Below are 22,274 nucleotides of genomic sequence, written 5' to 3' on the forward strand. Positions count from 1 at the left end.
TCATAATAGGGATGTGCAGGCTCGGATAGGTTTGAATTTTCCCACCAAGTTCTGATTTTTCCCACCAAAAAACGGGTCTCAGAAAGACGCAAAACGTCATCTTTCATGGACAAACTTCATCTTCCATGGACTTTTGTCCAGGAATTAAGTTTGTCCATGAAAGATGACGTTTTGCCTCGTTCTGAGACCCGTTTTTTAGCGGGAAAAATCCGTACTTGTAGGGAAAATTCTAATCTATCCGAGCCTGCACATCCCTAATTCATAAGGGTAGAGGAAGGAGTGGCAGTACTGAGGCGATACAAAGGGGACAAGAAGATCGGGGGTGGGTATGGATTAGGCTGTGAACCAGTAAACTAGACCAAATGAGTGAGTTTTAAGGACTTTTTGAAGCAATGGAGGCTGAGGAGAGACTGATAGAGTGAGAGGGAGTGCATTACAAAGACTGGAGGCAGCGCAGGAGAAGTCTTGCAGTCAGGAATGTTAGGTTTAAATTAGGGGTGAGCGGGTTCGGATTTCTGAAATCCGAACCCCCCCGAGCAAACCGATCCGAGGCAGATCCGAGTCAGGCTCGACTTTTCCCGCCTGACTCAGATCTGAAATCGAGGCAAAACGTCATCATCCCGCCTTCCAAAACTCGCGGGTTTTGGAAACTATATAAGGTACCCGCGTCGGCGCCATTTTCTCACTCGGCTGTGGACAGTGAAGAGGGAGGGTGGGAGTTAGGGCTGGCTGGGCTGTGTAGTGTAGTGTAGTGCAGAGTAGTGTTGTGCTGTGCTGTGCTGTGCTGCTGTTGTCCACTACTTCAAAGTCCATAGGGGCTGGCTGGACTGTGTTGTGCAGTCAGTTCTCCATAGGGGCTGTGTCCACTCCAAAGTCCTGTGCAGTGTCCCAGTCCTAAAGGGGTGCTGTAGTGTTGTCCAGGGGGTGCTCTGTCCATCAGGGGTGCTCCCCCCAAGTGCAAAAAAAATAATATTTTTTGTGTGTTTGTGAATTGTGTGCGCAGTAGCCGCACGTGCATCAACAAAGTAGTGCCAAGCGTGCGCCTGTGTCATAAGTAAAGGGCCGGCTGGCTTGCCCGTTAAAGGGTGCTGGAACCCCCAAAGTACACTCCAGTCCAAACCAAAAAAAAAATTATTTTCAGTGTTTGTGAATTGTGTGCGCAGTAGCCGCACGTGCATCAACAAAGTAGTGCCAAGCGTGCGCCTGTGTCATAAGCAAAGGGCCGGCTGGCTTGACCGTTAAAGGGTGCTGTAACACCCAAAGTACACTCCAGTCCAAACCAAAAAAAAAATTATTTTCTGTGTTTGTGAATTGTGTGCGCAGTAGCCGCACGTGCATCAACAAAGTAGTGCCAAGCGTGCGCCTGTGTCATAAGTAAAGGGCCAGCTGGCTTGACCATTAAAGGGTGCTGTAACCCCCAAAGTACACTCCAGTCAAAACCAAAAAAAAAAATATTTTCTGTGTTTGTGAATTGTGTGCGCAGTAGCCGCACGTGCATCAACAAAGTAGTGCCAAGCGTGCGCCTGTGTCATAAGCAAAGGGCCGGCTGGCTTGACCGTTAAAGGGTGCTGTAACCCCCAAAGTACACTCCAGTCCAAACCAGAAAAAAATATATTTTCTGTGTTTGTGAATTGTGTGCGCAGTAGCCGCACGTGCATCAACAAAGTAGTGCCAAGCGTGCGCCTGTGTCATAAGTAAAGGGCCGGCTGGCTTGACCGTTAAAGGGTGCTGTAACCCCCAAAGTACACTCCAGTCCAAACCCCCCAAAAAATTATTTTCTGTGTTTGTGAATTGTGTGCGCAGTAGCCGCACGTGCATCAACAAAGTAGTGCCAAGCGTGCGCCTGTGTCATAAGCAAAGGGCCGGCTGGCTTGACCGTTAAAGGGTGCTGTAACACCCAAAGTACACTCCAGTCCAAACCAAAAAAAAAATTATTTTCTGTGTTTGTGAATTGTGTGCGCAGTAGCCGCACGTGCATCAACAAAGTAGTGCCAAGCGTGCGCCTGTGTCATAAGTAAAGGGCCAGCTGGCTTGACCATTAAAGGGTGCTGTAACCCCCAAAGTACACTCCAGTCAAAACCAAAAAAAAAAATATTTTCTGTGTTTGTGAATTGTGTGCGCAGTAGCCGCACGTGCATCAACAAAGTAGTGCCAAGCGTGCGCCTGTGTCATAAGCAAAGGGCCGGCTGGCTTGACCGTTAAAGGGTGCTGTAACCCCCAAAGTACACTCCAGTCCAAACCAGAAAAAAATATATTTTCTGTGTTTGTGAATTGTGTGCGCAGTAGCCGCACGTGCATCAACAAAGTAGTGCCAAGCGTGCGCCTGTGTCATAAGTAAAGGGCCGGCTGGCTTGACCGTTAAAGGGTGCTGTAACCCCCAAAGTACACTCCAGTCCAAACCCCCAAAAAAATTATTTTCTGTGTTTGTGAATTGTGTGCGCAGTAGCCGCACGTGCATCAACAAAGTAGTGCCAAGCGTGCGCCTGTGTCATAAGTAAAGGGCCGGCTGGCTTGACCGTTAAAGGGTGCTGTAACCCCCAAAGTACACTCCAGTCCAAACCAAAAAAAAAAATATTTTCTGTGTTTGTGAATTGTGTGCGCAGTAGCCGAACGTGCATCAACAAAGTAGTACCAAGCGTGCGCCTGTGTCATAAGTAAAGGGCCGGCTGGCTTGACCGTTAAAGGGTGCTGTAACCCCCAAAGTACACTCCAAACCAAAAAAATATATATTTTCTGTGTTTGTGAATTGTGTGCGCAGTAGCCGCACGTGCATCAACAAAGTAGTGCCAAGCGTGCGCCTGTGTCATAAGTAAAGGGCCAGCTGGCTTGACCGTTAAAGGGTGCTGGAACCCCCAAAGTACACTCCAGTCAAAACCCCCCAAAAAAATATTTTCTGTGTTTGTGAATTGTGTGCGCAGTAGCCGCACGTGCATCAACAAAGTAGTGCCAAGCGTGCGCCTGTGTCATAAGCAAAGGGCCGGCTGGCTTGACCGTTAAAGGGTGCTGTAACCCCCAAAGTACACTCCAGTCCAAACCAGAAAAAAAATTATTTTCTGTGTTTGTGAATTGTGTGCGCAGTAGCCGCACGTGCATCAACAAAGTAGTGCCAAGCGTGCGCCTGTGTCATAAGTAAAGGGCCGGCTGGCATGACCGTTAAAGGGTGCTGTAACCCCCAAAGTACACTCCAGTCCAAACCCCCCAAAAAAATTATTTTCTGTGTTTGTGAATTGTGTGCGCAGTAGCCGCACGTGCATCAACAAAGTAGTGCCAAGCGTGCGCCTGTGTCATAAGTAAAGGGCCGGCTGGCTTGACCGTTAAAGGGTGCTGTAACCCCCAAAGTACACTCCAGTCCAAACCAAAAAAAAAAATATTTTCTGTGTTTGTGAATTGTGTGCGCAGTAGCCGAACGTGCATCAACAAAGTAGTACCAAGCGTGCGCCTGTGTCATAAGTAAAGGGCCGGCTGGCTTGACCGTTAAAGGGTGCTGTAACCCCCAAAGTACACTCCAAACCAAAAAAAAATATATTTTCTGTGTTTGTGAATTGTGTGCGCAGTAGCCGCACGTGCATCAACAAAGTAGTGCCAAGCGTGCGCCTGTGTCATAAGTAAAGGGCCAGCTGGCTTGACCGTTAAAGGGTGCTGGAACCCCCAAAGTACACTCCAGTCAAAACCCCCCAAAAAAATATTTTCTGTGTTTGTGAATTGTGTGCGCAGTAGCCGCACGTGCATCAACAAAGTAGTGCCAAGCGTGCGCCTGTGTCATAAGCAAAGGGCCGGCTGGCTTGACCGTTAAAGGGTGCTGTAACCCCCAAAGTATACTCCAGTCCAAACCAGAAAAAAAATTATTTTCTGTTTGTGAATTGTGTGCGCAGTAGCCGCACGTGCATCAACAAAGTAGTGCCAAGCGTGCGCCTGTGTCATAAGTAAAGGGCCGGCTGGCATGACCGTTAAAGGGTGCTGTAACCCCCAAAGTACACTCCAGTCCAAACCCCAAAAAAAAATTATTTTCTGTGTTTGTGAATTGTGTGCGCAGTAGCCGAACGTGCATCAACAAAGTAGTGCCAAGCGTGCGCCTGTGTCATAAGTAAAGGGCCGGCTGGCTTGACCATTAAAGGGTGCTGTAACCCCCAAAGTACACTCCAAACCAAAAAAATATATATTTTCTGTGTTTGTGAATTGTGTGCGCAGTAGCCGCACGTGCATCAACAAAGTAGTGCCAAGCGTGTGCCTGTGTCATAAGTAAAGGGCCGGCTGGCTTGACCGTTAAAGGGTGCTGTAACCCCCAAAGTACACTCCAGTCCAAACCAAAAAAAAAAATATTTTCTGTGTTTGTGAATTGTGTGCGCAGTAGCCGAATGTGCATCAACAAAGTAGAACCAAGCGTGCGCCTGTGTCATAAGTAAAGGGCCGGCTGGCGTGACCGTTAAAGGGTGCTGTAACCCCCAAAGTACACTCCAAACCAAAAAAATATATATTTTCTGTGTTTGTGAATTGTGTGCGCAGTAGCCGCACGTGCATTAACAAAGTAGTGCCAAGCATGCGCCTGTGTCATAAGTAAAGGGCCAGCTGGCTTGACCGTTAAAGGGTGCTGTAACCCCCAAAGTACACTCCAGTCAAAACCCAAAAAAAAAATATTTTCTGTGTTTGTGAATTGTGCATTACAAAGACTGGAGGCAGCGCAGGAGAAGTCTTGCAGTCAGGAATGTTAGGTTTAAATTAGGGGTGAGCGGGTTCGGATTTCTGAAATCCGAACCCCCCCGAGCAAACCGATCCGAGGCAGATCCGAGTCAGGCTCGACTTTTCCCGCCTGACTCGGATCTGAAATCGAGGCAAAACGTCATCATCCCGCCTTCCAAAACTCGCGGGTTTTGGAAACTATATAAGGTACCCGCGTCGGCGCCATTTTCTCACTCGGCTGTGGACAGTGAAGAGGGAGGGTGGGAGTTAGGGCTGGCTGGGCTGTGTAGTGTAGTGTAGTGCAGAGTAGTGTTGTGCTGTGCTGTGCTGTGCTGCTGTTGTCCACTACTTCAAAGTCCATAGGGGCTGGCTGGACTGTGTTGTGCAGTCAGTTCTCCATAGGGGCTGTGTCCACTCCAAAGTCCTGTGCAGTGTCCCAGTCCTAAAGGGGTGCTGTAGTGTTGTCCAGGGGGTGCTCTGTCCATCAGGGGTGCTCCCCCCAAGTGCAAAAAAAATAATATTTTTTGTGTGTTTGTGAATTGTGTGCGCAGTAGCCGCACGTGCATCAACAAAGTAGTGCCAAGCGTGCGCCTGTGTCATAAGTAAAGGGCCGGCTGGCTTGACCGTTAAAGGGTGCTGGAACCCCCAAAGTACACTCCAGTCCAAACCAAAAAAAAAATTATTTTCAGTGTTTGTGAATTGTGTGCGCAGTAGCCGCACGTGCATCAACAAAGTAGTGCCAAGCGTGCGCCTGTGTCATAAGCAAAGGGCCGGCTGGCTTGACCGTTAAAGGGTGCTGTAACACCCAAAGTACACTCCAGTCCAAACCAAAAAAAAAATTATTTTCTGTGTTTGTGAATTGTGTGCGCAGTAGCCGCACGTGCATCAACAAAGTAGTGCCAAGCGTGCGCCTGTGTCATAAGTAAAGGGCCAGCTGGCTTGACCATTAAAGGGTGCTGTAACCCCCAAAGTACACTCCAGTCAAAACCAAAAAAAAAAATATTTTCTGTGTTTGTGAATTGTGTGCGCAGTAGCCGCACGTGCATCAACAAAGTAGTGCCAAGCGTGCGCCTGTGTCATAAGCAAAGGGCCGGCTGGCTTGACCGTTAAAGGGTGCTGTAACCCCCAAAGTACACTCCAGTCCAAACCAGAAAAAAATATATTTTCTGTGTTTGTGAATTGTGTGCGCAGTAGCCGCACGTGCATCAACAAAGTAGTGCCAAGCGTGCGCCTGTGTCATAAGTAAAGGGCCGGCTGGCTTGACCGTTAAAGGGTGCTGTAACCCCCAAAGTACACTCCAGTCCAAACCCAAAAAAAAATTATTTTCTGTGTTTGTGAATTGTGTGCGCAGTAGCCGCACGTGCATCAACAAAGTAGTGCCAAGCGTGCGCCTGTGTCATAAGTAAAGGGCCGGCTGGCTTGACCGTTAAAGGGTGCTGTAACCCCCAAAGTACACTCCAGTCCAAACCAAAAAAAAAAATATTTTCTGTGTTTGTGAATTGTGTGCGCAGTAGCCGAACGTGCATCAACAAAGTAGTACCAAGCGTGCGCCTGTGTCATAAGTAAAGGGCCGGCTGGCTTGACCGTTAAAGGGTGCTGTAACCCCCAAAGTACACTCCAAACCAAAAAAATATATATTTTCTGTGTTTGTGAATTGTGTGTGCAGTAGCCGCACGTGCATTAACAAAGTAGTGCCAAGCATGCGCCTGTGTCATAAGTAAAGGGCCAGCTGGCTTGACCGTTAAAGGGTGCTGGAACCCCCAAAGTACACTCCAGTCAAAACCCCCAAAAAAAATATTTTCTGTGTTTGTGAATTGTGTGCGCAGTAGCCGCACGTGCATCAACAAAGTAGTGCCAAGCGTGCGCCTGTGTCATAAGCAAAGGGCCGGCTGGCTTGACCGTTAAAGGGTGCTGTAACCCCCAAAGTACACTCCAGTCCAAACCAGAAAAAAAATTATTTTCTGTGTTTGTGAATTGTGTGCGCAGTAGCCGCACGTGCATCAACAAAGTAGTGCCAAGCGTGCGCCTGTGTCATAAGTAAAGGGCCGGCTGGCATGACCGTTAAAGGGTGCTGTAACCCCCAAAGTACACTCCAGTCCAAACCCCCCAAAAAAATTATTTTCTGTGTTTGTGAATTGTGTGCGCAGTAGCCGAACGTGCATCAACAAAGTAGTGCCAAGCGTGCGCCTGTGTCATAAGTAAAGGGCCGGCTGGCTTGACCATTAAAGGGTGCTGTAACCCCCAAAGTACACTCCAAACCAAAAAAATATATATTTTCTGTGTTTGTGAATTGTGTGCGCAGTAGCCGCACGTGCATCAACAAAGTAGTGCCAAGCGTGTGCCTGTGTCATAAGTAAAGGGCCGGCTGGCTTGACCGTTAAAGGGTGCTGTAACCCCCAAAGTACACTCCAGTCCAAACCAAAAAAAAAAATATTTTCTGTGTTTGTGAATTGTGTGCGCAGTAGCCGAATGTGCATCAACAAAGTAGAACCAAGCGTGCGCCTGTGTCATAAGTAAAGGGCCGGCTGGCGTGACCGTTAAAGGGTGCTGTAACCCCCAAAGTACACTCCAAACCAAAAAAATATATATTTTCTGTGTTTGTGAATTGTGTGCGCAGTAGCCGCACGTGCATTAACAAAGTAGTGCCAAGCATGCGCCTGTGTCATAAGTAAAGGGCCAGCTGGCTTGACCGTTAAAGGGTGCTGTAACCCCCAAAGTACACTCCAGTCAAAACCCCCCAAAAAAATATTTTCTGTGTTTGTGAATTGTGTGCGCAGTAGCCGCACGTGCATCAACAAAGTAGTGCCAAGCGTGCGCCTGTGTCATAAGCAAAGGGCCGGCTGGCTTGACCGTTAAAGGGTGCTGTAACCCCCAAAGTACACTCCAGTCCAAACCAGAAAAAAAATTATTTTCTGTGTTTGTGAATTGTGTGCGCAGTAGCCGCACGTGCATCAACAAAGTAGTGCCAAGCGTGCGCCTGTGTCATAAGTAAAGGGCCGGCTGGCTTGACCGTTAAAGGGTGCTGTAACCCCCAAAGTAGACTCCAGTCCAAACCAAAAAAAAAATTATTTTCTGTGTTTGTGAATTGTGTGCGCAGTAGCGCACGTGCATCAACAAAGTAGTGCCAAGCGTGCGCCTGTGTCATAAGTAAAGGGCCGGCTGGCTTGACCGTTAAAGGGTGCTGTAACCCCCAAAGTACACTCCAGTCCAAACCAAAAAAAAAAATATTTTCTGTGTTTGTGAATTGTGTGTGCAGTAGCCGAACGTGCATAAACAAAGTAGTGCCAAGCGTGCGCCTGTGTCATAAGTAAAGGGCCGGCTGGCTTGACCATTAAAGGGTGCTGTAACCCCCAAAGTACACTCCAAACCAAAAAAAAATATATTTTCTGTGTTTGTGAATTGTGCGCGCAGTAGCTGCACGTGCATCAACAAAGTAGTGCCAAGCGTGCGTCTGTGTCATAAGTAAAGGGCTGGCTGGCTTGACCGTTAAAGGGTGCTGTAACCCCCAAAGTACACTCCAGTCAAAACCCCCCAAAAAAATATTTTCTGTGTTTGTGAATTGTGTGCGCAGTAGCCGCACGTGCATCAACAAAGTAGTGCCAAGTGTGCGCCTGTGTCATAAGTAAAGGGCCGGCTGGCTTGACCGTTAAAGGGTGCTGTAACCCCCAAAGTACACTCCAGTCCAAACCAAAAAAAAAAATATTTTCTGTGTTTGTGAATTGTGTGCGCAGTAGCCGAACGTGCATCAACAAAGTAGTACCAAGCGTGCGCCTGTGTCATAAGTAAAGGGCCGGCTGGCTTGACCGTTAAAGGGTGCTGTAACCCCCAAAGTACACTCCAGTCCAAACCAGAAAAAAAAATATTTTCTGTGTTTGTGAATTGTGTGCGCAGTAGCCGCACGTGCATCAACAAAGTAGTGCCAAGCGTGCGCCTGTGTCATAAGTAAAGGGCCGGCTGGCTTGACCGTTAAAGGGTGCTGTAACCCCCAAAGTACACTCCAGTCCAAACCAAAAAAAAAATTATTTTCTGTGTTTGTGAATTGTGTGCGCAGTAGCCGCACGTGCATCAACAAAGTAGTGCCAAGCGTGCGCCTGTGTCATAAGTAAAGGTCCGGCTGGCTTGACCGTTAAAGGGTGCTGTAACCCCCAAAGTACACTCCAGTCCAAACCAAAAAAAAAAATATTTTCTGTGTTTGTGAATTGTGTGCGCAGTAGCCGAACGTGCATCAACAAAGTAGTACCAAGCGTGCGCCTGTGTCATAAGTAAAGGGCCAGCTGGCTTGACCGTTAAAGGGTGCTGTAACCCCCAAACTACACTCCAAACCAAAAAAATATATATTTTCTGTGTTTGTGAATTGTGTGCGCAGTAGCCGCATGTGCATTAACAAAGTAGTGCCAAGCATGCGCCTGTGTCATAAGTAAAGGGCCAGCTGGCTTGACCGTTAAAGGGTGCTGGAACCCCCAAGTACACTCCAGTCAAAACCCCCCAAAAAAATATTTTCTGTGTTTGTGAATTGTGTGCGCAGTAGCCGCACGTGCATCAACAAAGTAGTGCCAAGCGTGCGCCTGTGTCATAAGCAAAGGGCAGGCTGGCTTGACCGTTAAAGGGTGCTGTAACCCCCAAAGTACACTCCAGTCCAAACCAGAAAAAAAATTATTTTCTGTGTTTGTGAATTGTGTGCGCAGTAGCCGCACGTGCATCAACAAAGTAGTGCCAAGCGTGCGCCTGTGTCATAAGTAAAGGGCCGGCTGGCATGACCGTTAAAGGGTGCTGTAACCCCCAAAGTACACTCCAGTCCAAACCAAAAAAAAAATTATTTTCTGTGTTTGTGAATTGTGTGCGCAGTAGCGCACGTGCATCAACAAAGTAGTGCCAAGCGTGCGCCTGTGTCATAAGTAAAGGGCCGGCTGGCTTGACCGTTAAAGGGTGCTGTAACCCCCAAAGTACACTCCAGTCCAAACCCCCAAAAAAAATATTTTCTGTGTTTGTGAATTGTGTGCGCAGTAGCCGAACGTGCATCAACAAAGTAGTGCCAAGCGTGCGCCTGTGTCATAAGTAAAGGGCCGGCTGGCTTGACCATTAAAGGGTGCTGTAACCCCCAAAGTACACTCCAAACCAAAAAAATATATATTTTCTGTGTTTGTGAATTGTGTGCGCAGTAGCCGCACGTGCATCAACAAAGTAGTGCCAAGCGTGTGCCTGTGTCATAAGTAAAGGGCCGGCCGGCTTGACCGTTAAAGGGTGCTGTAACCCCCAAAGTACACTCCAGTCCAAACCAAAAAAAAAAATATTTTCTGTGTTTGTGAATTGTGTGCGCAGTAGCCGAATGTGCATCAACAAAGTAGAACCAAGCGTGCGCCTGTGTCATAAGTAAAGGGCCGGCTGGCTTGACCGTTAAAGGGTGCTGTAACCCCCAAAGTACACTCCAAACCAAAAAAATATATATTTTCTGTGTTTGTGAATTGTGTGCGCAGTAGCCGCACGTGCATTAACAAAGTAGTGCCAAGCATGCGCCTGTGTCATAAGTAAAGGGCCAGCTGGCTTGACCGTTAAAGGGTGCTGTAACCCCCAAAGTACACTCCAGTCAAAACCCCCCAAAAAAATATTTTCTGTGTTTGTGAATTGTGTGCGCAGTAGCCGCACGTGCATCAACAAAGTAGTGCCAAGCGTGCGCCTGTGTCATAAGCAAAGGGCCGGCTGGCTTGACCGTTAAAGGGTGCTGTAACCCCCAAAGTACACTCCAGTCCAAACCAGAAAAAAAATTATTTTCTGTGTTTGTGAATTGTGTGCGCAGTAGCCGCACGTGCATCAACAAAGTAGTGCCAAGCGTGCGCCTGTGTCATAAGTAAAGGGCCGGCTGGCTTGACCGTTAAAGGGTGCTGTAACCCCCAAAGTAGACTCCAGTCCAAACCAAAAAAAAAATTATTTTCTGTGTTTGTGAATTGTGTGCGCAGTAGCGCACGTGCATCAACAAAGTAGTGCCAAGCGTGCGCCTGTGTCATAAGTAAAGGGCCGGCTGGCTTGACCGTTAAAGGGTGCTGTAACCCCCAAAGTACACTCCAGTCCAAACCAAAAAAAAAAATATTTTCTGTGTTTGTGAATTGTGTGCGCAGTAGCCGAACGTGCATAAACAAAGTAGTGCCAAGCGTGCGCCTGTGTCATAAGTAAAGGGCCGGCTGGCTTGACCATTAAAGGGTGCTGTAACCCCCAAAGTACACTCCAAACCAAAAAAAAATATATTTTCTGTGTTTGTGAATTGTGCGCGCAGTAGCTGCACGTGCATCAACAAAGTAGTGCCAAGCGTGCGTCTGTGTCATAAGTAAAGGGCTGGCTGGCTTGACCGTTAAAGGGTGCTGTAACCCCCAAAGTACACTCCAGTCAAAACCCCCCCAAAAAATATTTTCTGTGTTTGTGAATTGTGTGCGCAGTAGCCGCACGTGCATCAACAAAGTAGTGCCAAGCGTGCGCCTGTGTCATAAGCAAAGGGCCGGCTGGCTTGACCATGAAAGGGTGCTGTAACCCCCAAAGTACACTCCAGTCCAAACCAAAAAAAAAATTATTTTCTGTGTTTGTGAATTGTGTGCGCAGTAGCGCACGTGCATCAACAAAGTAGTGCCAAGTGTGCGCCTGTGTCATAAGTAAAGGGCCGGCTGGCTTGACCGTTAAAGGGTGCTGTAACCCCCAAAGTACACTCCAGTCCAAACCAAAAAAAAAAATATTTTCTGTGTTTGTGAATTGTGTGCGCAGTAGCCGAACGTGCATCAACAAAGTAGTACCAAGCGTGCGCCTGTGTCATAAATAAAGGGCCGGCTGGCTTGACCGTTAAAGGGTGCTGTAACCCCCAAAGTACACTCCAAACCAAAAAAATATATATTTTCTGTGTTTGTGAATTGTGTGCGCAGTAGCCGCACGTGCATTAACAAAGTAGTGCCAAGCATGCGCCTGTGTCATAAGTAAAGGGCCAGCTGGCTTGACCGTTAAAGGGTGCTGGAGCCCCCAAAGTACACTCCAGTCAAAACCCCCCAAAAAAATATTTTCTGTGTTTGTGAATTGTGTGCGCAGTAGCCGCACGTGCATCAACAAAGTAGTGCCAAGCGTGCGCCTGTGTCATAAGCAAAGGGCCGGCTGGCTTGACCGTTAAAGGGTGCTGTAACCCCCAAAGTACACTCCAGTCCAAACCAAAAAAAAAATTATTTTCTGTGTTTGTGAATTGTGTGCGCAGTAGCCGCACGTGCATCAACAAAGTAGTGCCAAGCGTGCGCCTGTGTCATAAGTAAAGGGCCAGCTGGCTTGACCGTTAAAGGGTGCTGTAACCCCCAAAGTACACTCCAGTCAAAACCAAAAAAAAAAATATTTTCTGTGTTTGTGAATTGTGTGCGCAGTAGCCGCACGTGCATCAACAAAGTAGTGCCAAGCGTGCGCCTGTGTCATAAGCAAAGGGCCAGCTGGCTTGACCGTTAAAGGGTGCTGTAACCCCCAAAGTACACTCCAGTCCAAACCAGAAAAAAATATATTTTCTGTGTTTGTGAATTGTGTGCGCAGTAGCCGCACGTGCATCAACAAAGTAGTGCCAAGCGTGCGCCTGTGTCATAAGTAAAGGGCCGGCTGGCTTGACCGTTAAAGGGTGCTGTAACCCCCAAAGTACACTCCAGTCCAAACCCAAAAAAAAATTATTTTCTGTGTTTGTGAATTGTGTGCGCAGTAGCCGCACGTGCATCAACAAAGTAGTGCCAAGCGTGCGCCTGTGTCATAAGTAAAGGGCCGGCTGGCTTGACCGTTAAAGGGTGCTGTAACCCCCAAAGTACACTCCAGTCCAAACCAAAAAAAAAAATATTTTCTGTGTTTGTGAATTGTGTGCGCAGTAGCCGAACGTGCATCAACAAAGTAGTACCAAGCGTGCGCCTGTGTCATAAGTAAAGGGCCGGCTGGCTTGACCGTTAAAGGGTGCTGTAACCCCCAAAGTACACTCCAAACCAAAAAAATATATATTTTCTGTGTTTGTGAATTGTGTGCGCAGTAGCCGCACATGCATTAACAAAGTAGTGCCAAGCATGCGCCTGTGTCATAAGTAAAGGGCCAGCTGGCTTGACCGTTAAAGGGTGCTGGAACCCCCAAAGTAAACTCCAGTCAAAACCCCCAAAAAAATATTTTCTGTGTTTGTGAATTGTGTGCGCAGTAGCCGCACGTGCATCAACAAAGTAGTGCCAAGCGTGCGCCTGTGTCATAAGCAAAGGGCCGGCTGGCTTGACCGTTAAAGGGTGCTGTAACCCCCAAAGTACACTCCAGTCCAAACCAGAAAAAAAATTATTTTCTGTGTTTGTGAATTGTGTGCGCAGTAGCCGCACGTGCATCAACAAAGTAGTGCCAAGCGTGCGCCTGTGTCATAAGTAAAGGGCCGGATGGCATGACCGTTAAAGGGTGCTGTAACCCCCAAAGTACACTCCAGTCCAAACCCCAAAAAAAAATTATTTTCTGTGTTTGTGAATTGTGTGCGCAGTAGCCGAACGTGCATCAACAAAGTAGTGCCAAGCGTGCGCCTGTGTCATAAGTAAAGGGCCGGCTGGCTTGACCATTAAAGGGTGCTGTAACCCCCAAAGTACACTCCAAACCAAAAAAATATATATTTTCTGTGTTTGTGAATTGTGTGCGCAGTAGCCGCACGTGCATCAACAAAGTAGTGCCAAGCGTGTGCCCGTGTCATAAGTAAAGGGCCGGCTGGCTTGACCGTTAAAGGGTGCTGTAACCCCCAAAGTACACTCCAGTCCAAACCAAAAAAAAAAATATTTTCTGTGTTTGTGAATTGTGTGCGCAGTAGCCGAATGTGCATCAACAAAGTAGAACCAAGCGTGCGCCTGTGTCATAAGTAAAGGGCCGGCTGGCGTGACCGTTAAAGGGTGCTGTAACCCCCAAAGTACACTCCAAACCAAAAAAAAATATATTTTCTGTGTTTGTGAATTGTGTGCGCAGTAGCCGCACGTGCATTAACAAAGTAGTGCCAAGCATGCGCCTGTGTCATAAGTAAAGGGCCAGCTGGCTTGACCGTTAAAGGGTGCTGTAACCCCCAAAGTACACTCCAGTCAAAACCCAAAAAAAAAATATTTTCTGTGTTTGTGAATTGTGTGCGCAGTAGCCGCACGTGCATCAACAAAGTAGTGCCAAGCGTGCGCCTGTGTCATAAGCAAAGGGCCGGCTGGCTTGACCGTTAAAGGGTGCTGTAACCCCCAAAGTACACTCCAGTCCAAACCAGAAAAAAAATTATTTTCTGTGTTTGTGAATTGTGTGTGCAGTAGCCGCACGTGCATCAACAAAGTAGTGCCAAGCGTGCGCCTGTGTCATAAGTAAAGGGCCGGCTGGCTTGACCGTTAAAGGGTGCTGTAACCCCCAAAGTAGACTCCAGTCCAAACCAAAAAAAAAATTATTTTCTGTGTTTGTGAATTGTGTGCGCAGTAGCGCACGTGCATCAACAAAGTAGTGCCAAGCGTGCGCCTGTGTCATAAGTAAAGGGCCGGCTGGCTTGACCGTTAAAGGGTGCTGTAACCCCCAAAGTACACTCCAGTCCAAACCAAAAAAAAAAATATTTTCTGTGTTTGTGAATTGTGTGCGCAGTAGCCGAACGTGCATAAACAAAGTAGTGCCAAGCGTGCGCCTGTGTCATAAGTAAAGGGCCGGCTGGCTTGACCATTAAAGGGTGCTGTAACCCCCAAAGTACACTCCAAACCAAAAAAATATATATTTTCTGTGTTTGTGAATTGTGCGCGCAGTAGCTGCACGTGCATCAACAAAGTAGTGCCAAGCGTGCGTCTGTGTCATAAGTAAAGGGCTGGCTGGCTTGACCGTTAAAGGGTGCTGTAACCCCCAAAGTACACTCCAGTCAAAACCCCCCAAAAAAATATTTTCTGTGTTTGTGAATTGTGTGCGCAGTAGCCGCACGTGCATCAACAAAGTAGTGCCAAGTGTGCGCCTGTGTCATAAGTAAAGGGCCGGCTGGCTTGACCGTTAAAGGGTGCTGTAACCCCCAAAGTACACTCCAGTCCAAACCAAAAAAAAAAATATTTTCTGTGTTTGTGAATTGTGTGCGCAGTAGCCGAACGTGCATCAACAAAGTAGTACCAAGCGTGCGCCTGTGTCATAAGTAAAGGGCCGGCTGGCTTGACCGTTAAAGGGTGCTGTAACCCCCAAAGTACACTCCAGTCCAAACCAGAAAAAAAAATATTTTCTGTGTTTGTGAATTGTGTGCGCAGTAGCCGCACGTGCATCAACAAAGTAGTGCCAAGCGTCCGCCTGTGTCATAAGTAAAGGGCCGGCTGGCTTGACCGTTAAAGGTTGCTGTAACCCCCAAAGTACACTCCAGTCCAAACCAAAAAAAAAATTATTTTCTGTGTTTGTGAATTGTGTGCGCAGTAGCCGCACGTGCATCAACAAAGTAGTGCCAAGCGTGCGCCTGTGTCATAAGTAAAGGGCCGGCTGGCTTGACCGTTAAAGGGTGCTGTAACCCCCAAAGTACACTCCAGTCCAAACCAAAAAAAAAAATATTTTCTGTGTTTGTGAATTGTGTGCGCAGTAGCCGAACGTGCATCAACAAAGTAGTACCAAGCGTGCGCCTGTGTCATAAGTAAAGGGCCGGCTGGCTTGACCGTTAAAGGGTGCTGTAACCCCCAAAGTACACTCCAAACCAAAAAAATATATATTTTCTGTGTTTGTGAATTGTGTGCGCAGTAGCCGCACGAGCATTAACAAAGTAGTGCCAAGCATGCGCCTGTGTCATAAGTAAAGGGCCAGCTGGCTTGACCGTTAAAGGGTGCTGGAACCCCCAAAGTACACTCCAGTCAAAACCCCCCAAAAAAATATTTTCTGTGTTTGTGAATTGTGTGCGCAGTAGCCGCACGTGCATCAACAAAGTAGTGCCAAGCATGCGCCTGTGTCATAAGCAAAGGGCCGGCTGGCTTGACCGTTAAAGGGTGCTGTAACCCCCAAAGTACACTCCAGTCCAAACCAGAAAAAAAATTATTTTCTGTGTTTGTGAATTGTGTGCGCAGTAGCCGCACGTGCATCAACAAAGTAGTGCCAAGCGTGCGCCTGTGTCATAAGTAAAGGGCCGGCTGGCATGACCGTTAAAGGGTGCTGTAACCCCCAAAGTACACTCCAGTCCAAACCAAAAAAAAAATTATTTTCTGTGTTTGTGAATTGTGTGCGCAGTAGCGCACGTGCATCAACAAAGTAGTGCCAAGCGTGCGCCTGTGTCATAAGTAAAGGGCCGGCTGGCTTGACCGTTAAAGGGTGCTGTAACCCCCAAAGTACACTCCAGTCCAAACCCCCAAAAAAAATATTTTCTGTGTTTGTGAATTGTGTGCGCAGTAGCCGAACGTGCATCAACAAAGTAGTGCCAAGCGTGCGCCTGTGTCATAAGTAAAGGGCCGGCTGGCTTGACCATTAAAGGGTGCTGTAACCCCCAAAGTACACTCCAAACCAAAAAAATATATATTTTCTGTGTTTGTGAATTGTGTGCGCAGTAGCCGTACGTGCATCAACAAAGTAGTGCCAAGCGTGTGCCTGTGTCATAAGTAAAGGGCCAGCTGGCTTGACCGTTAAAGGGTGCTGTAACCCCCAAAGTACACTCCAGTCCAAACCAAAAAAAAAAATATTTTCTGTGTTTGTGAATTGTGTGCGCAGTAGCCGAATGTGCATCAACAAAGTAGAACCAAGCGTGCGCCTGTGTCATAAGTAAAGGGCCGGCTGGCTTGACCGTTAAAGGGTGCTGTAACCCCCAAAGTACACTCCAAACCAAAAAAATATATATTTTCTGTGTTTGTGAATTGTGTGCGCAGTAGCCGCACGTGCATTAACAAAGTAGTGCCAAGCATGCGCCTGTGTCATAAGTAAAGGGCCAGCTGGCTTGACCGTTAAAGGGTGCTGTAACCCCCAAAGTACACTCCAGTCAAAACCTCAAAAAAAAATATTTTCTGTGTTTGTGAATTGTGTGCGCAGTAGCCGCACGTGCATCAACAAAGTAGTGCCAAGCGTGCGCCTGTGTCATAAGCAAAGGGCCGGCTGGCTTGACCGTTAAAGGGTGCTGTAACCCCCAAAGTACACTCCAGTCCAAACCAGAAAAAAAATTATTTTCTGTGTTTGTGAATTGTGTGCGCAGTAGCCGCACGTGCATCAACAAAGTAGTGCCAAGCGTGCGCCTGTGTCATAAGTAAAGGGCCGGCTGGCTTGACCGTTAAAGGGTGCTGTAACCCCCAAAGTAGACTCCAGTCCAAACCAAAAAAAAAATTATTTTCTGTGTTTGTGAATTGTGTGCGCAGTAGCGCACGTGCATCAACAAAGTAGTGCCAAGCGTGCGCCTGTGTCATAAGTAAAGGGCCGGCTGGCTTGACCGTTAAAGGGTGCTGTAACCCCCAAAGTACACTCCAGTCCAAACCAAAAAAAAAAATATTTTCTGTGTTTGTGAATTGTGTGCGCAGTAGCCGAACGTGCATAAACAAAGTAGTGCCAAGCGTGCGCCTGTGTCATAAGTAAAGGGCCGGCTGGCTTGACCATTAAAGGGTGCTGTAACCCCCAAAGTACACTCCAAACCAAAAAAATATATATTTTCTGTGTTTGTGAATTGTGCGCGCAGTAGCTGCACGTGCATCAACAAAGTAGTGCCAAGCGTGCGTCTGTGTCATAAGTAAAGGGCTGGCTGGCTTGACCGTTAAAGGGTGCTGTAACCCCCAAAGTACACTCCAGTCAAAACCCCCCAAAAAAATATTTTCTGTGTTTGTGAATTGTGTGCGCAGTAGCCGCACGTGCATCAACAAAGTAGTGCCAAGCGTGCGCCTGTGTCATAAGCAAAGGGCCGGCTGGCTTGACCATTAAAGGGTGCTGTAACCCCCAAAGTACACTCCAGTCCAAACCAAAAAAAAAATTATTTTCTGTGTTTGTGAATTGTGTGCGCAGTAGCGCACGTGCATCAACAAAGTAGTGCCAAGTGTGCGCCTGTGTCATAAGTAAAGGGCCGGCTGGCTTGACCGTTAAAGGGTGCTGTAACCCCCAAAGTACACTCCAGTCCAAACCAAAAAAAAAAATATTTTCTGTGTTTGTGAATTGTGTGCGCAGTAGCCGAACGTGCATCAACAAAGTAGTACCAAGCGTGCGCCTGTGTCATAAGTAAAGGGCCGGCTGGCTTGACCGTTAAAGGGTGCTGTAACCCCCAAAGTACACTCCAAACCAAAAAAATATATATTTTCTGTGTTTGTGAATTGTGTGCGCAGTAGCCGCACGTGCATTAACAAAGTAGTGCCAAGCATGCGCCTGTGTCATAAGTAAAGGGCCAGCTGGCTTGACCGTTAAAGGGTGCTGGAGCCCCCAAAGTACACTCCAGTCAAAACCCCCCAAAAAAATATTTTCTGTGTTTGTGAATTGTGTGCGCAGTAGCCGCACGTGCATCAACAAAGTAGTGCCAAGCGTGCGCCTGTGTCATAAGCAAAGGGCCGGCTGGCTTGACCGTTAAAGGGTGCTGTAACCCCCAAAGTACACTCCAGTCCAAACCAGAAAAAAAATTATTTTCTGTGTTTGTGAATTGTGTGCGCAGTAGCCGCACGTGCATCAACAAAGTAGTGCCAAGCGTGCGCCTGTGTCATAAGTAAAGGGCCGGCTGGCTTGACCATTAAAGGGTGCTGTAACCCCCAAAGTACACTCCAGTCCAAACCAAAACAAAAATTATTTTCTGTGTTTGTGAATTGTGTGCGCAGTAGCGCACGTGCATCAACAAAGTAGTGCCAAGCGTGCGCCTGTGTCATAAGTAAAGGGCCGGCTGGCTTGACCGTTAAAGGGTGCTGTAACCCCCAAAGTACACTCCAGTCCAAACCAAAAAAAAAAATATTTTCTGTGTTTGTGAATTGTGTGCGCAGTAGCCGAACGTGCATCAACAAAGTAGTGCCAAGCGTGCGCCTGTGTCATAAGTAAAGGGCCGGCTGGCTTGACCATTAAAGGGTGCTGTAACCCCCAAAGTACACTCCAAACCAAACCAAAAAAAAATATATTTTCTGTGTTTGTGAATTGTGTGCGCAGTAGCCGAACGTGCATCAACAAAGTAGTGCCAAGCGTGCGCCTGTGTCATAAGTAAAGGGCCGGCTGGCTTGACCATTAAAGGGTGCTGTAACCCCCAAAGTACACTCCAAACCAAAAAAATATATATTTTCTGTGTTTGTGAATTGTGTGCGCAGTAGCCGCACGTGCATCAACAAAGTAGTGCCAAGCGTGTGCCTGTGTCATAAGTAAAGGGCCGGCTGGCTTGACCGTTAAAGGGTGCTGTAACCCCCAAAGTACACTCCAGTCCAAACCAAAAAAAAAATTATTTTCTGTGTTTGTGAATTGTGTGCGCAGTAGCCGTACGTGCATCAACAAAGTAGTGCCAAGCGTGCGCCTGTGTCATAAGTAAAGGGCCGGCTGGCTTGACCGTTAAAGGGTGCTGTAACCCCCAAAGTACACTCCAGTCCAAACCAAAAAAAAAAATATTTTCTGTGTTTGTGAATTGTGTGCGCAGTAGCCGAACGTGCATCAACAAAGTAGAACCAAGCGTGCGCCTGTGTCATAAGTAAAGGGCCGGCTGGCTTGACCGTTAAAGGGTGCTGTAACCCCCAAAGTACACTCCAAACCAAAAAAATATATATTTTCTGTGTTTGTGAATTGTGTGCGCAGTAGCCGCACGTGCATTAACAAAGTAGTGCCAAGCATGCGCCTGTGTCATAAGTAAAGGGCCAGCTGGCTTGACCGTTAAAGGGTGCTGTAACCCCCAAAGTACACTCCAGTCAAAACCCCCCAAAAAAATATTTTCTGTGTTTGTGAATTGTGTGCGCAGTAGCCGCACGTGCATCAACAAAGTAGTGCCAAGCGTGCGCCTGTGTCATAAGCAAAGGGCCGGCTGGCTTGACCGTTAAAGGGTGCTGTAACCCCCAAAGTACACTCCAGTCCAAACCAGAAAAAAAATTATTTTCTGTGTTTGTGAATTGTGTGCGCAGTAGCCGCACGTGCATCAACAAAGTAGTGCCAAGCGTGCGCCTGTGTCATAAGTAAAGGGCCGGCTGGCTTGAACGTTAAAGGGTGCTGTAACCCCCAAAGTACACTCCAGTCCAAACCAAAAAAAAAATTATTTTCTGTGTTTGTGAATTGTGTGCGCAGTAGCCGCACGTGCATCAACAAAGTAGTGCCAAGCGTGCGCCTGTGTCATAAGCAAAGGGCCGGCTGGCTTGACCGTTAAAGGGTGCTGTAACCCCCAAAGTACACTCCAGTCCAAACCAGAAAAAAATATATTTTCTGTGTTTGTGAATTGTGTGCGCAGTAGCCGCACGTGCATCAACAAAGTAGTGCCAAGCGTGCGCCTGTGTCATAAGTAAAGGGCCGGCTGGCTTGACCGTTAAAGGGTGCTGTAACCCCCAAAGTACACTCCAGTCCAAACCCAAAAAAAAATTATTTTCTGTGTTTGTGAATTGTGTGCGCAGTAGCCGCACGTGCATCAACAAAGTAGTGCCAAGCGTGCGCCTGTGTCATAAGTAAAGGGCCGGCTGGCTTGACCGTTAAAGGGTGCTGTAACCCCCAAAGTACACTCCAGTCCAAACCAAAAAAAAAAATATTTTCTGTGTTTGTGAATTGTGTGCGCAGTAGCCGAACGTGCATCAACAAAGTAGTGCCAAGCGTGCGCCTGTGTCATAAGTAAAGGGCCGGCTGGCTTGACCATTAAAGGGTGCTGTAACCCCCAAAGTACACTCCAAACCAAACCAAAAAAAAATATATTTTCTGTGTTTGTGAATTGTGTGCGCAGTAGCCGAACGTGCATCAACAAAGTAGTGCCAAGCGTGCGCCTGTGTCATAAGTAAAGGGCCGGCTGGCTTGACCATTAAAGGGTGCTGTAACCCCCAAAGTACACTCCAAACCAAAAAAATATATATTTTCTGTGTTTGTGAATTGTGTGCGCAGTAGCCGCACGTGCATCAACAAAGTAGTGCCAAGCGTGTGCCTGTGTCATAAGTAAAGGGCCGGCTGGCTTGACCGTTAAAGGGTGCTGTAACCCCCAAAGTACACTCCAGTCCAAACCAAAAAAAAAATTATTTTCTGTGTTTGTGAATTGTGTGCGCAGTAGCCGTACGTGCATCAACAAAGTAGTGCCAAGCGTGCGCCTGTGTCATAAGTAAAGGGCCGGCTGGCTTGACCGTTAAAGGGTGCTGTAACCCCCAAAGTACACTCCAGTCCAAACCAAAAAAAAAAATATTTTCTGTGTTTGTGAATTGTGTGCGCAGTAGCCGAACGTGCATCAACAAAGTAGAACCAAGCGTGCGCCTGTGTCATAAGTAAAGGGCCGGCTGGCTTGACCGTTAAAGGGTGCTGTAACCCCCAAAGTACACTCCAAACCAAAAAAATATATATTTTCTGTGTTTGTGAATTGTGTGCGCAGTAGCCGCACGTGCATTAACAAAGTAGTGCCAAGCATGCGCCTGTGTCATAAGTAAAGGGCCAGCTGGCTTGACCGTTAAAGGGTGCTGTAACCCCCAAAGTACACTCCAGTCAAAACCCCCCAAAAAAATATTTTCTGTGTTTGTGAATTGTGTGCGCAGTAGCCGCACGTGCATCAACAAAGTAGTGCCAAGCGTGCGCCTGTGTCATAAGCAAAGGGCCGGCTGGCTTGACCGTTAAAGGGTGCTGTAACCCCCAAAGTACACTCCAGTCCAAACCAGAAAAAAAATTATTTTCTGTGTTTGTGAATTGTGTGCGCAGTAGCCGCACGTGCATCAACAAAGTAGTGCCAAGCGTGCGCCTGTGTCATAAGTAAAGGGCCGGCTGGCTTGAACGTTAAAGGGTGCTGTAACCCCCAAAGTACACTCCAGTCCAAACCAAAAAAAAAATTATTTTCTGTGTTTGTGAATTGTGTGCGCAGTAGCCGCACGTGCATCAACAAAGTAGTGCCAAGCGTGCGCCTGTGTCATAAGCAAAGGGCCGGCTGGCTTGACCGTTAAAGGGTGCTGTAACCCCCAAAGTACACTCCAGTCCAAACCAGAAAAAAATATATTTTCTGTGTTTGTGAATTGTGTGCGCAGTAGCCGCACGTGCATCAACAAAGTAGTGCCAAGCGTGCGCCTGTGTCATAAGTAAAGGGCCGGCTGGCTTGACCGTTAAAGGGTGCTGTAACCCCCAAAGTACACTCCAGTCCAAACCCAAAAAAAAATTATTTTCTGTGTTTGTGAATTGTGTGCGCAGTAGCCGCACGTGCATCAACAAAGTAGTGCCAAGCGTGCGCCTGTGTCATAAGTAAAGGGCCGGCTGGCTTGACCGTTAAAGGGTGCTGTAACCCCCAAAGTACACTCCAGTCCAAACCAAAAAAAAAAATATTTTCTGTGTTTGTGAATTGTGTGCGCAGTAGCCGAACGTGCATCAACAAAGTAGTACCAAGCGTGCGCCTGTGTCATAAGTAAAGGGCCGGCTGGCTTGACCGTTAAAGGGTGCTGTAACCCCCAAAGTACACTCCAAACCAAAAAAATATATATTTTCTGTGTTTGTGAATTGTGTGTGCAGTAGCCGCACGTGCATTAACAAAGTAGTGCCAAGCATGCGCCTGTGTCATA

Source organism: Taudactylus pleione, unplaced genomic scaffold, assembly GCF_031769625.1.
Source record: "Taudactylus pleione unplaced genomic scaffold, aTauple2 ptg000016l, whole genome shotgun sequence".
Lineage (NCBI taxonomy): Eukaryota > Metazoa > Chordata > Amphibia > Anura > Myobatrachidae > Taudactylus > Taudactylus pleione.